This window comes from Elephantulus edwardii, unplaced genomic scaffold (assembly GCF_000299155.1).
Source record: "Elephantulus edwardii isolate Elephantulus edwardi_28Jun2011 unplaced genomic scaffold, EleEdw1.0 scaffold00135, whole genome shotgun sequence".
Lineage (NCBI taxonomy): Eukaryota > Metazoa > Chordata > Mammalia > Macroscelidea > Macroscelididae > Elephantulus > Elephantulus edwardii.
The window spans coordinates 8,864,936-8,876,235 of NW_006399885.1; positions in this window are offsets into that span (position 1 = coordinate 8,864,936).

Here is an 11,300-nt window from a genome sequence, read left to right on the forward strand (position 1 = left end):
CGCGCCATGGCGGGGAGAGAAGGCCACACTCCTCTCAACCCGGTGGCTCCCACAGGAAAAGTATTTTATAAATTCTAGATATAAGTCCCTTATCTGACATGTCATTACCAAATACTTTTTCCCAGTCTGTAGCTTCCCTTTTTACCCTGTTGGAGAATTTTTTGGATGTGCATAGGGATTTGATTCTTAGAAGGTCCCATTCATCTATTTTACGTTCTCCTGGTTGTAGATAAGGCTAAACTTTTGAGAGGAGGCTGCTTATACTTCTGCTACTGGATTCAAACCACTGTCTTTTTATTTGGCAGCCTGGCATGTTTGCACCATGCCAATAGGGCTTCTAATAGATAACATTTAACACCTTTAATTCATGAATGATAGTATGAACAGAAGGTCAAATTAAACATTGATATTGAATTTAGTGCCAGAAGTACTTTCAGGAGTAATCCATTATTTCTAGGGAATTGAAATTTTATGTCCATTTCTGGGCTGTGGCCAGTGTTTACCTTGTTTTTAAATTTCCTCCTAAACTGTAGCATTCTTGGTGTTTGATGATGGTGTACATTTGGCTCCCTGATTGCATCAGACATAGTGTGTGTTAGAGTTTGCCTAGAGGCTCAGGAGATGGATGCAGACATGCTGCTAGAGATTGCAGCAGTGTTTGCCAGTCTTGTTTGAACATAGGGTCCCTTACAGGAGCCCACTTGTTGTCGCGACCACTAGCATGGACCCTATCTGCTCTATTCTCTGGGAGAACCATATGGAAAGTTGCTTGTTCTCTCTCTCTCTCTCTCTCTCTCACACACACACACACGCGCGTGCGCGCACACACACGGAATCTTTCTATCAGGCTCGCTTTTACACAGCTAGCTTTTAGGTACATTTCCACTCTGAGATGTGTAAAAATTGTCATGATAGTGATTAAAAAATGTAAAAAACCCAAAAAACTCTGCAGTACATTATTCACATCTGCTATTCCATCTAATAGTGTGCAGGTTCCTGAAGGATTTTTGTGCACCTTGTCTAATAATTTTCTTTTTTCAAACTTAAGGGTCAACATATTTAAGGAAAAAAGAGAGGTAATAATTTTGGCGTATCATTTGGCCTTTTGGGAAGCATAGGATTGTGACTGGGATTTGAGTTCTGATGTTTGTTCCAGGTTGTTAAGTATTACTGTGAAGAAGGAGAGAAGGGGTTGGGGAGGTAACTGCTTACAGTACCTATTGTGTTTATCTTCCTCTGGAAATAGCTGTGGACTTTGAGAACTCTAGGCATAAACTGAAGGCACAGCAAAGATCAAGTGAAATCCTTGATGACTTCAGTCTTTTCTCTAACATTTTTTCTTCTTGGTCTGCTTATGAGAATTTCCATCCCCCTTCTTATATTGAAGTGTAGTCCACACTGTAGTTTTTGAGCTTCTCTCATTAAGTGTTTCAAGTCTTCTTGGCTCCTCCCACCCCCATCCAGAGTTGTGTCATCTTTGTAGCATAGGTTGTTAATGAATCTTCCTTCAATCTGATACCATATTCTTATTCATATGCTTTTCCACTTTGCTCAGTATATAGGTGAATAAATGTTATGAAAGAATACAACCCTAACACATACCTCTCCTGTTTTTAAACCAGTTGGTATCCCTTCATTCTGTTCAAATGATTACTTTTTCATCTGTGTTTAGATTTTCACATTAGGACAATTAAGTATTTTGGAATTCCCAGCTGTTATCCATAATTTGTTATGATCTAGGTGAGAATCCCTTTGCATCATCAATAAAGCACAAGTAAACATTTTCTGATATTCTTTGCTTTTAGCTAAGATCTATCTAAGGTCAGCAGAGGTGTCTGTGGTTCCCCATCGTCTTCTGTTTTTCAGATGGTGGTGAGTGAAATTGTAGGATCTGGATGGAGTAAAAAGCCAGAGAACTTTACATGAACATTTGCATATAGTCAGTGTAAGTCACCCACCTGTGGAGACTGTCATCTGATCAGCTACTCACAGACGTCTCATCATGGAGATAAATTCATTAATGTAAAGTCTCAACAGATGAATGACTACATCATATCAAATCTCATCAAAGGAATGACTGACTTCTATCGGATCTTGTCAAAAGAATGACCATAACTGCCAAACTGGTGAGCCATGGACAGCTGACAGCAAAGTTGGTACACAACCTTAACCATCACAGATGTAAAATGCACCATTAATCACTGATAATCTTTCTTTATTTTGGCCTGTTAATACCTTTGGAATCCTATGTAGGGCAGTTGGTTAGTACATTTGGTTGCTAACAGAAAGGTTAGAAGTTCAAGACTACCAGACTTTGCTTTTTAATAATCAGCTGTTTAAAATCCTAGGGAACACAGTTCGGCTGGGACACATATGGGCTTGCTATGAATCAGTCTCATTACAGCATCGAATGAATGGCTTTGAGTAGATCATAACCTGGTGTGAGGTGGGGTAATGTGACCAAAGCTAAGAGTATGAGCGTGGTTGTGCTGTTGAAGTTGGGAAGAGAAGCTTTTGTTTACTAGATGATTCAATGATAGATGGCTACATAAGCAGTAATTTAAGGGATATTGAAGAATTGATGCCTTTAAATTATGGTCTTGGTGAGGAATATTGGTTATACCGTAGGCTGCCAATAGAACAAACAGATTTTATACTTGGAAAATAGCCAGAATTTATCTTGTGAGCAAAGTAAGACGTTGTCTTGTGTAATTTTGGACATATTTCTCCAATTAATAGAGAATTATACAATGTTTGGTAGAGGGGCTGAAGAAAGGAGGAAGCCCTTCAATGAGAAGGACAGTGGGTGGGTTCAAGCATAACGAGAGTACGAGGTTAGTGTAGTCAGGACTGGCCAAGATTTTTCATTCTGTTGTGTATAGGGCAGCTATGAGTCAGCTGACTTGATGACACCTAACAACAATGCCTATTATGTACATAGCATTCTTTTTTAAAAAATCTCTTTCTTGGAATGAAAATGTTTTCTATTTTATTTTTAATCAGCTTAATTTTTATGAACATAGCATTATTCTTGTTGTTGCTGTGTGCCATCGAGTCAGAACCGACTCATAGCTGACCCTCCAGCAGACTTTCAGAGGCTGTAAATCACACAGGAGGAGGTTGCTTGTCTTTTCCCACAGAGCTGCTGGTGGATTTGTGCTTCTTGCTTTTGTGTTGGCAATGCTACTTTTTATCCACTAGGCCATCAGAGCTTCTGGACATGTGACTCTAGACAGTAACAATTAAAGAAATAGACAGTGCAGTTCTTGTCTTCAAGGGACTTCTATTTGAGTTGAAGTGATGGAGCCTATTCCTGCATAAGAAGATAAGAACATTGGAAAGCCTTTGCTGGTTGCCCATAGATTATGCTTATAGTTCTGTAGTAGTATAAAGGAATGGAGTGATTGAGCCAGGAAACACAAAGGTTTCTACAGCATCCCCTAAACGACACAAAGGTTTCAGTTCTTCAGCATCCTTTGAATTATTGCCTGTGAAGCCACCTGCCATCTAGTAGACAAATGCTTCTCTCTCCCTAACTTCAGTGTTCCATACATGGCAATAACCTTAGCTTTAGCTCCACCATCACACGTCCTACTAAGCTATATTCTCAAACCTGTTTATCCAATGCTGTGAAAAGTTAGTCCAGAAAAGTTAGTGAAACTTATGGAGGAGTTAAAGTAAGTTTTACTAGGAACTGAATTTGGAATAAAAAGGTGAGAAAGATGTCGACTGGGTTCCTCTCTCACCTCCTCTGTGTGACTTCTGACTGAGTCATCTGGCATCCTTGAGATGGTTTACTGATTCATGTGATGCACTCTTCTTCTGCTTATGTCAGGATTGTTTTGAGGGTGAAATGAGATGTTCTGTGTGAAATGACACTGTAGGGTATGACTGTGCAGTGAAACTGGTGATTTGCCATTTGCACTGAGAGTCTGTTGGATGTAGCTTTGCATTAATTACATCATATGTAAATGAATTTCTGCTCTTGTAATCAGAGATGCTTAGCGAAGGTCATCATCAGAGGTAGAGTCAAGAAGTGGTTCGTGGATGCCTGAGATTTCACGTAGACACAACTCACAGTTAGCATTGGAGATTAATCTTGAATGTGTAGCTGGTGTGCTCTATTTTTCTGTTGTTAATAAGAAGAGGAAGTTTCATTTGAAGAGTACATGTTATTGGGCTAGGGGGAAAAAGATAGGCGTTCACTTAGCAGCAGAATTACTTGATGTTTCAGATTTTGCATCCCAGCATGGACTATTTTTAGACTCTCTTTGAATCAGCGATGCATTTCAGTTACCGAGTTCAGTAATTAAAGCAGAGAAGAATATAAAGTAGTTTAGGCAGAGAAAATATTTTTGCTTAGCTTGGATCTATTTCAAGGTTTAAAATATTAACTTCAAGGGTCTCCTTGGAATCACATGATTTGCAATCTTGGCAGAATCTTGAGCAATAAAGTTCCAGAAGACTTGGGAACAGGCAAATTACATAGCCCTTTCCCCTTTAAAAAAAAAACCAAACCTGTTGCTGTTGACTTGATTCCAACTCATAGTGACCCTCTGTAGGGCAAAGTAAATAATCTGTAGGGCTGTAATCATCACAAGTGGAGATTGCCCATCTTTCCCCTTTGGATCAACTGGTAGATTTGAACTGCTGACTTTTTAGTTGTCAGTCTAATTTGTAGCATACTACAACACCAGCCCCCACCCCCCCGGTAGAGATTATGACCTTAGAAGCTGTGTAGAAGTTCTGCTCTGATAGGGTTGCTGTGAGTGGGAAATGACAATGGCCTTGGCTTTTGCCCAGTATCTTAGAGAGTGAGGGTGGGCAAGTGAGTCTGAAGTCCCAGCTGACTTGGAGCTCACTTACAGGGTGGTGTGTGGTGTTCTGTTTTACTTACACTCATGTTGGAGCCTAGAGGAGGGCAAGCAGCACTGCTAGGGAGCAGAGCCATGTGTCCTAGGAATGGCTTTGAGCTGCCTATCCCCAGCAAGGGGCACACAGACCCCCCAGGCAGGGGGTGCAGCATGTGCATTAGGCCAGGGTCAGGAGGTGTCTGGGTTCATGGAGCATCAGCACAGTGGTGGGCAGGGACCCTGGAAGGTGGGGAAGCCTTTGCATCTGTTTTCCATGGACGTGGCTGAGCTTCCCTGCAAGTGTGGGCAAGCTGTGGGGTGTTGATGAGTGGGATGTATGGGATGGAGGATAGAGCTGGGTCTGTGGGGAGTACTGCCTTACTCTTGCCTCGTTTGATGTTGTGGTTCTGAGTACTATGTCTCATGAAGGATACAGCAAGGAATAGGTGACGCTTACCCTTCTTCTTATAGTGAAATGTAGATGATTCAGGCTCAGTTGGGTTGCACTGCTTACTACATAGGGTGCTGTTTGGAAACTAAATTAATAGAAAGAACCTGTTAAAGAACAAGGGATACCAAGGGACAGCTGGGCTCTGACAGAAGCTTATAGGGATTTGGTAGGGACTAATCTCTCTTCTAGCTCTTACCATCATTACACTTCAAGTATTTGGAGACCTAGCTGTTTTCTTTAGCCTCCTTGGAGACAGGCAGATACACCTCCACTGCTTCGTGAAGCAGCTCTGCATCTGAGAGCTTTTGTAGCTGCTATTGAGGTCAGGATAGGAGTCCTGCATTCAGGCAGTCAGCAAATACATGAAGATGTGCTCAAGATCATTGACCATTAAAGAAACAAAAACCAAACCCACTTCTCTCAGGCTGATTCCTACTCGCAGTGACCTTTCACAAGATTTCTGAGGCATTAATCTTTATGAACCCTAGTGGCAAGAAGCTGTGTTACAATAATGAAGGCATGTGGTTTGAGGCCACTAGTTCATGGCAGAAGGATGGGAAATCTCCTCCCGTGTGATTAACTACATCTGGTGTGGATCAGTTCGGACTCTATAGTATATAGCGACAATGACAATCTTTATGGAAGGAGACTGCCCATCTTTCTGTCATGGAAGTTAGCTATTACAGTTAGCTTCCTCTGGTCTCCAGGTGCCTTAATCATAGGCACATGGCCTTGTAAGTCTGAATAGTTTTGCAAATCTTGCATATCATCAACAGCTATGGGACTAAGATAAGAGAAAGAGTACTTCCCACACTGGACAGCAAGACTTGAGGTGAGCAAGATTTGTGGTGGCAAGACTTGAAGGAGATTTTAGTGAGAGTGGGAACCTTGGTAGAGAGTCTGTGTCATTGCTGTGGAGAAACTGTGCCAACGTGTGCAAAGTGGAGCCCTGAGATAAAGGCCACAGTTAAAAATATTTACTGTTGCTTGAAGAAGCAGCTGACTTACTACTTGCTAGATGCTTGTTTGCTTGGAAGAAAACCTTGTTGGAAGATTTGGATTTAACTTCTGAACTGAAACCAGAGTCTGGACTAATTGAGGAATTGTGCACTGGAACACGAGCTAAAACCTGGACTTGTTTTCGGTGTTATTCTTTGCCTCCTCCACTCTCCAACTTCCTTCCCTAATCAACCCCATTGTTGATATCATAAATGTGATTCTGTCATACAGCAACGAACAAACCTCTTGCTGTTGGTGTGACTCCAGAGGCACCATGGTGCTGGGCTGTGGGCTCTATATTTGCTTTCTACTCTGGCTCTTTCAGAGAGATGCTCCTGGCCCTGTGACTCTATGTCTCCTTTTTTCCCTATTATTGTTGTTTTGTGCCATCGAGTTGCTTGCAACTCATAGCGACCCTGTGTACAACAGCCCTAAACCCTGCTCTATCCTGTGTCAGGTGCACTGCCTCTGACACAGCCATCCCGATTACCCCAGTCACTGAATCAATCCACCTCATAGAGGGCCTTCCCCTCTTACACCATCCCTCCACCCTCCCAAGCATGATGTCCCTCTCCAAGGACTGGTCCCTCCTTATAACATGTCCAAAGTATGTCAGACAAAGCCCCAGAATCCTTGCCTCCAAGGAGCAGCCTGGTTTAACCCTCTCCTGGATGAATCTGTTTTCTTGGCAGTCCATGGGACATTCAGTACTCTTCTCCAGCACCACGGCTCAAAGGCATCAACTCTTCTATCCTCCCTAGTCATTGTCCAACTCTCTGATGCATAACAAGTGATTGCAAAGACCATAGCCTGTATCAGACGCACCTTAGTCTCCAGAGTGACACCATTGTTCTTCAATACCCTGGAGAGGTTCCTAACAGCAGACTTTCCCATCACAATACGTTTTTTGATTTCCTGGCTACTGGTGCCAAGAGTGTTGACTGTGGAGCCAAGGTGACTAAAGCTGGAAACAGTCTCAATCTCTTCACCATCCATCCGGATGCTGCCAACTGGTCCAGTGGTGCGAATCTTTGTCTTCTTGACATTGAACCTCAATCTGTACTGAAGGCTGCAGTCCTTGACCCTCAGCAGCAAGCGCTTCAGTTTCAGCAAGCAGGGTTGTGTCATCTGCATAACGCAGATTGTTAATAGATCTTCCACCAATCCTGACACCACACTTCTCCTCATAGAGCCCAGCCTCTCGGATAATCTGTTCTGCATACAGGTTGAACAGGTATGGAGATGGGACAGATCCCTGGTGTACACCTTTCCCAATTTTTCCTGTTAGACAATATTAAAAAAACAAAAGCTAAGTTCATTTTGTCAGATTGGTTCCAACTCATAGTGACCCTTCCACGGGATTTCTGAGGCTGTAATCTGTATGGAAGGAGACTGCCCATCCTTCTCTCATAGAGTGGCTGGTGGATTTCATAGGATGTGCCAAGAGAGATGCAAATAAAAACCACAGTGAGATATCATATCACTCCTGCATTCATGGCAGTTTTGAGTGTGGGGGAATAAAAATCAGAAAACAACAATGCTGGCAAAGGGATTGTTGTTGCTTGGTGCTGTCAAGTACGATTCATAGCAATCAATACTATAAATAACTGATCTGAACACTGTTGTATCCTGTGCTAACTTTACAATGTTTGACCCACTCAAAACCTATTGCTTCAGTGACTATGTCAGTCCACTTAGTTGTGATCTTCCTCTCCCTTGTCATCCCTTTACCTTTCCAAGTATTATGTCCTTTTCCATGGATTAGCCTTTTTTAGCAACATGTGAGATGAAGCTTCACCATCCTTGTCTCCAAGGAGTACTCTGGCTGCACCTTCTCTAAGATAAGTCTTTTAGCTCTTTTGGCAGTCCATGGTATATTTAGTACTCTTCTTCCACACCACAGTTCACAGGCATCATTTTTTCTTCTGTTGTCCTTATTCATTTTTCCAGCTCTTAGCAGCATAACAAGTGATTGAAAAGGCCATGGCCTGAATCAGGTGCACCTTAGTCCTCATACTGGCAACATTGCTTCTCGGTAATTTGGAGAGGTTCCTGACTGCAGACTTGTAGTGTACTGTTCTAGTCAGTATGTCTCCTGATCTCTTGACATCTGGTGTCAAGTGTATTGATTGTGGTTCCAAATAAGATGAAGTCATTGACAACTTCAGTCTTTTCTTCATCTATCACAATGTCACCATTGTCCAGTGGTGAAAATTTTTGTTTCTTTGACATTGAGATTCTGTCTGTACTGAAGGCTGCAGTGTTTGATCTTCTGTAGCAAGTGTTTCAAATCCCCCTCGCCTTTAGTAAGCAGGGTATTGTCATCATCTTACCAAAGGTTATTGATGAATCTTCCTCTAACCCTGATGCCACATTTTTCTCTATGAAATCCAGCTTCTCATGTAATTTGCTCAGCATACAGATAGAATAGTTATAGAGAAAGGGTAGAGCCCTGACACACACCTTTTTAAATTTTAAACTATGCAGTGTTTCCTTGTTGTGTTTCCACAACAGTTTTTTGGTCTAGTTATAGGCCTCACATGAGCACAGTTAAGTGTTCTGGAATTTTCGTTCTTCTCAATATTAGCCATAATTTTTTATCATTCACACAGTTAAATGCCTTTGTATAGTCAATGAAACTCAAATGGGTATTCTTCTGGTAGTCTCTGCTTTCTGTTAGGATCCATCTGACATCAGCAATAATGTTATGGGTTTGTTTTTTTAAAAATTTTATACTGATTTATTTACAAAGTTTGAATACATTATTTTTCGCAAATGATCCTTCCCATTTCCTTCACCACCCCCCACTGAATTGTGCAACCCTATGATTAACAACCCCCCTCGCCCATCCTCACCCCTCCATTTCTACCCCTCTCCCCGATCCGGAAAGTCACTCACAATAATGGTTTTATACAGTGTTTGTCCTTGTGGGATTGAGTTAATTCACTCAGCATAATGCTCTCCAGTCCTTCCCAGTTAGGTAGTAATTTACAAAATCATTGCTCCTGCATGCTGCGTAGAATTCCATTGTATGAACATACCACAGTTTCTTACCCCATTCTGGGGTGTTTCCAATGGCCAGCAGACACATGAAGAAATGCTCCACATTGCTGGCAATAACAGAGATGCAAATCAAAATCACAATGAGATACCATCTCACTCCAGTAGCAGTGACAAGGTTTAACAGGACAGCAAGTAATAAATGTTGGAGAGGATGTGGCGAGATAGGAACTCTTATACATTGTTGATGGGATTGTAAAATGGTATAACCACTCTGGAAGGCATGACACAGCTATTCCATTTCTTGGAATATAACCCAAGAAAATGAGAAATGAAGCTCAAATGGAGACTTGTACACCAATATTCATAGCATTATTCACTGTCACAAGAGCAGTAATGTTCTTGATGCTGTGGTCTCTTCTAAACCTACCTTGAACCTCCAGCAGTTGTCTGAATAGTCTATGTACTTTTCTAGTCATTTTTGGACATTCTTCAGCAGTATTTTGCTTGCATGTGATATTAATGATACTCTTTGATAATATCAACATTCTGTTGGGTCACCTTTCTTGGGAATAGGAACAAAAACAGATCTCTTCCAGTCAGTGTGCAAGGTCTTCCACATGTCCTAGCATAGAGTAGTGAGCATGTCCGGGGCTGCATCTCTAGCTAAAACGTGTCACTTGGTGTTGCATTTATTCCTGGTTCCTTGTTTTTTTGCCAGTGCGTTCACTGCAACTTGGATTTCTTCCTTCATTACCATTGGCTCTTTATTTTATGCTCATTATAATTTTTGTAGGATTAGGCATGTGATAGTATTTACCTTTGTTGCCTTTGGCTTTTGTTCTCCCCCTCATGTCTTCCTTTGCCATGACATAACCTGTATTATGCAGATGACACCACCTTGCTTGCTGAAAATGAGTACCAGCTGCAGAAGATCAAAGACTACAGCCTTCACTATGGATCACATATTTTGGTGATAGGCAGCATCATAAGTGGATAAAAGATTGAAATTGTCAACAGTTTCATTTTACTTGAATCAACAACCAACATCCTTGGTACTAGCAATCAAGAAATTAAAAGACATGTTGCATTGGGAAAGTCTGCTGTCAAAGACCTCTCTGAAATATTAAGGAGCAGTGATGTAAATTTAAAGACCAAGATGTGCCTGATGCAAGCCATAATATTTTCTGTCTTTTGCATCTGGGAGCTAGACAGTGAACAAGCGTGACAGGAGAAGAATTGATGCTTTTGAGATGAGATTTTTAGAGAAGACTTCTAAATATCCCTTGGATTGCCAAACAAATGCATAAGGCAGCCAGAGTATTTCTTGGAGGTAAGGATGGCAAAGCTTCGAAAGGTGGCAGGTCAACAAATGAGTGGAAGACCCTTAGCGACATTAATATAACACAGTGACTGCAGCTGTGGGCTCAAACATGTCAGAGCTGATGAAGATGATGCAGGATAGTACAGGGCTCAGATCTCTTGTTCATAGGGTTACTAAGAGTCATACTCAACTCGAGGGCACCTAACAAAAGTAGATTCATAGCTATGTAGATAGAACTGGTGTGGGAAGACAAATGGGACTGCACCCATATGTATCCACAAGTAATGCAGAACATCTGTCTTCTCATTGCTATCAAATTGGAACCGACTCATAGCTACCCCTCCCTCTGCTGGGTTTCCACGGCTATAAATCACACAGAAGGAGATTGTTTCTCCTGTTGCCATTGGTGAATTTAAACAACCGAAGAGGAGTGGCCTTTTACTTGACACACAGCTATCTGTGACATTGTAACACACAGATTTACATGTCTATCTGTGTTTCATTGACTAAGCAAAGGCATTTGACTGTGTAGATCATAACAAACTGTGGCTGACTCTGAGAAGAATAGGAATCCCAGAACACTTGATCATGTTAATGTGAAACCTATAGTTGGACCAAGAGGCAGTCGTCAGAACAGAGCAAGGAAACACTGCATGGTTCAAAATTGGGAAGG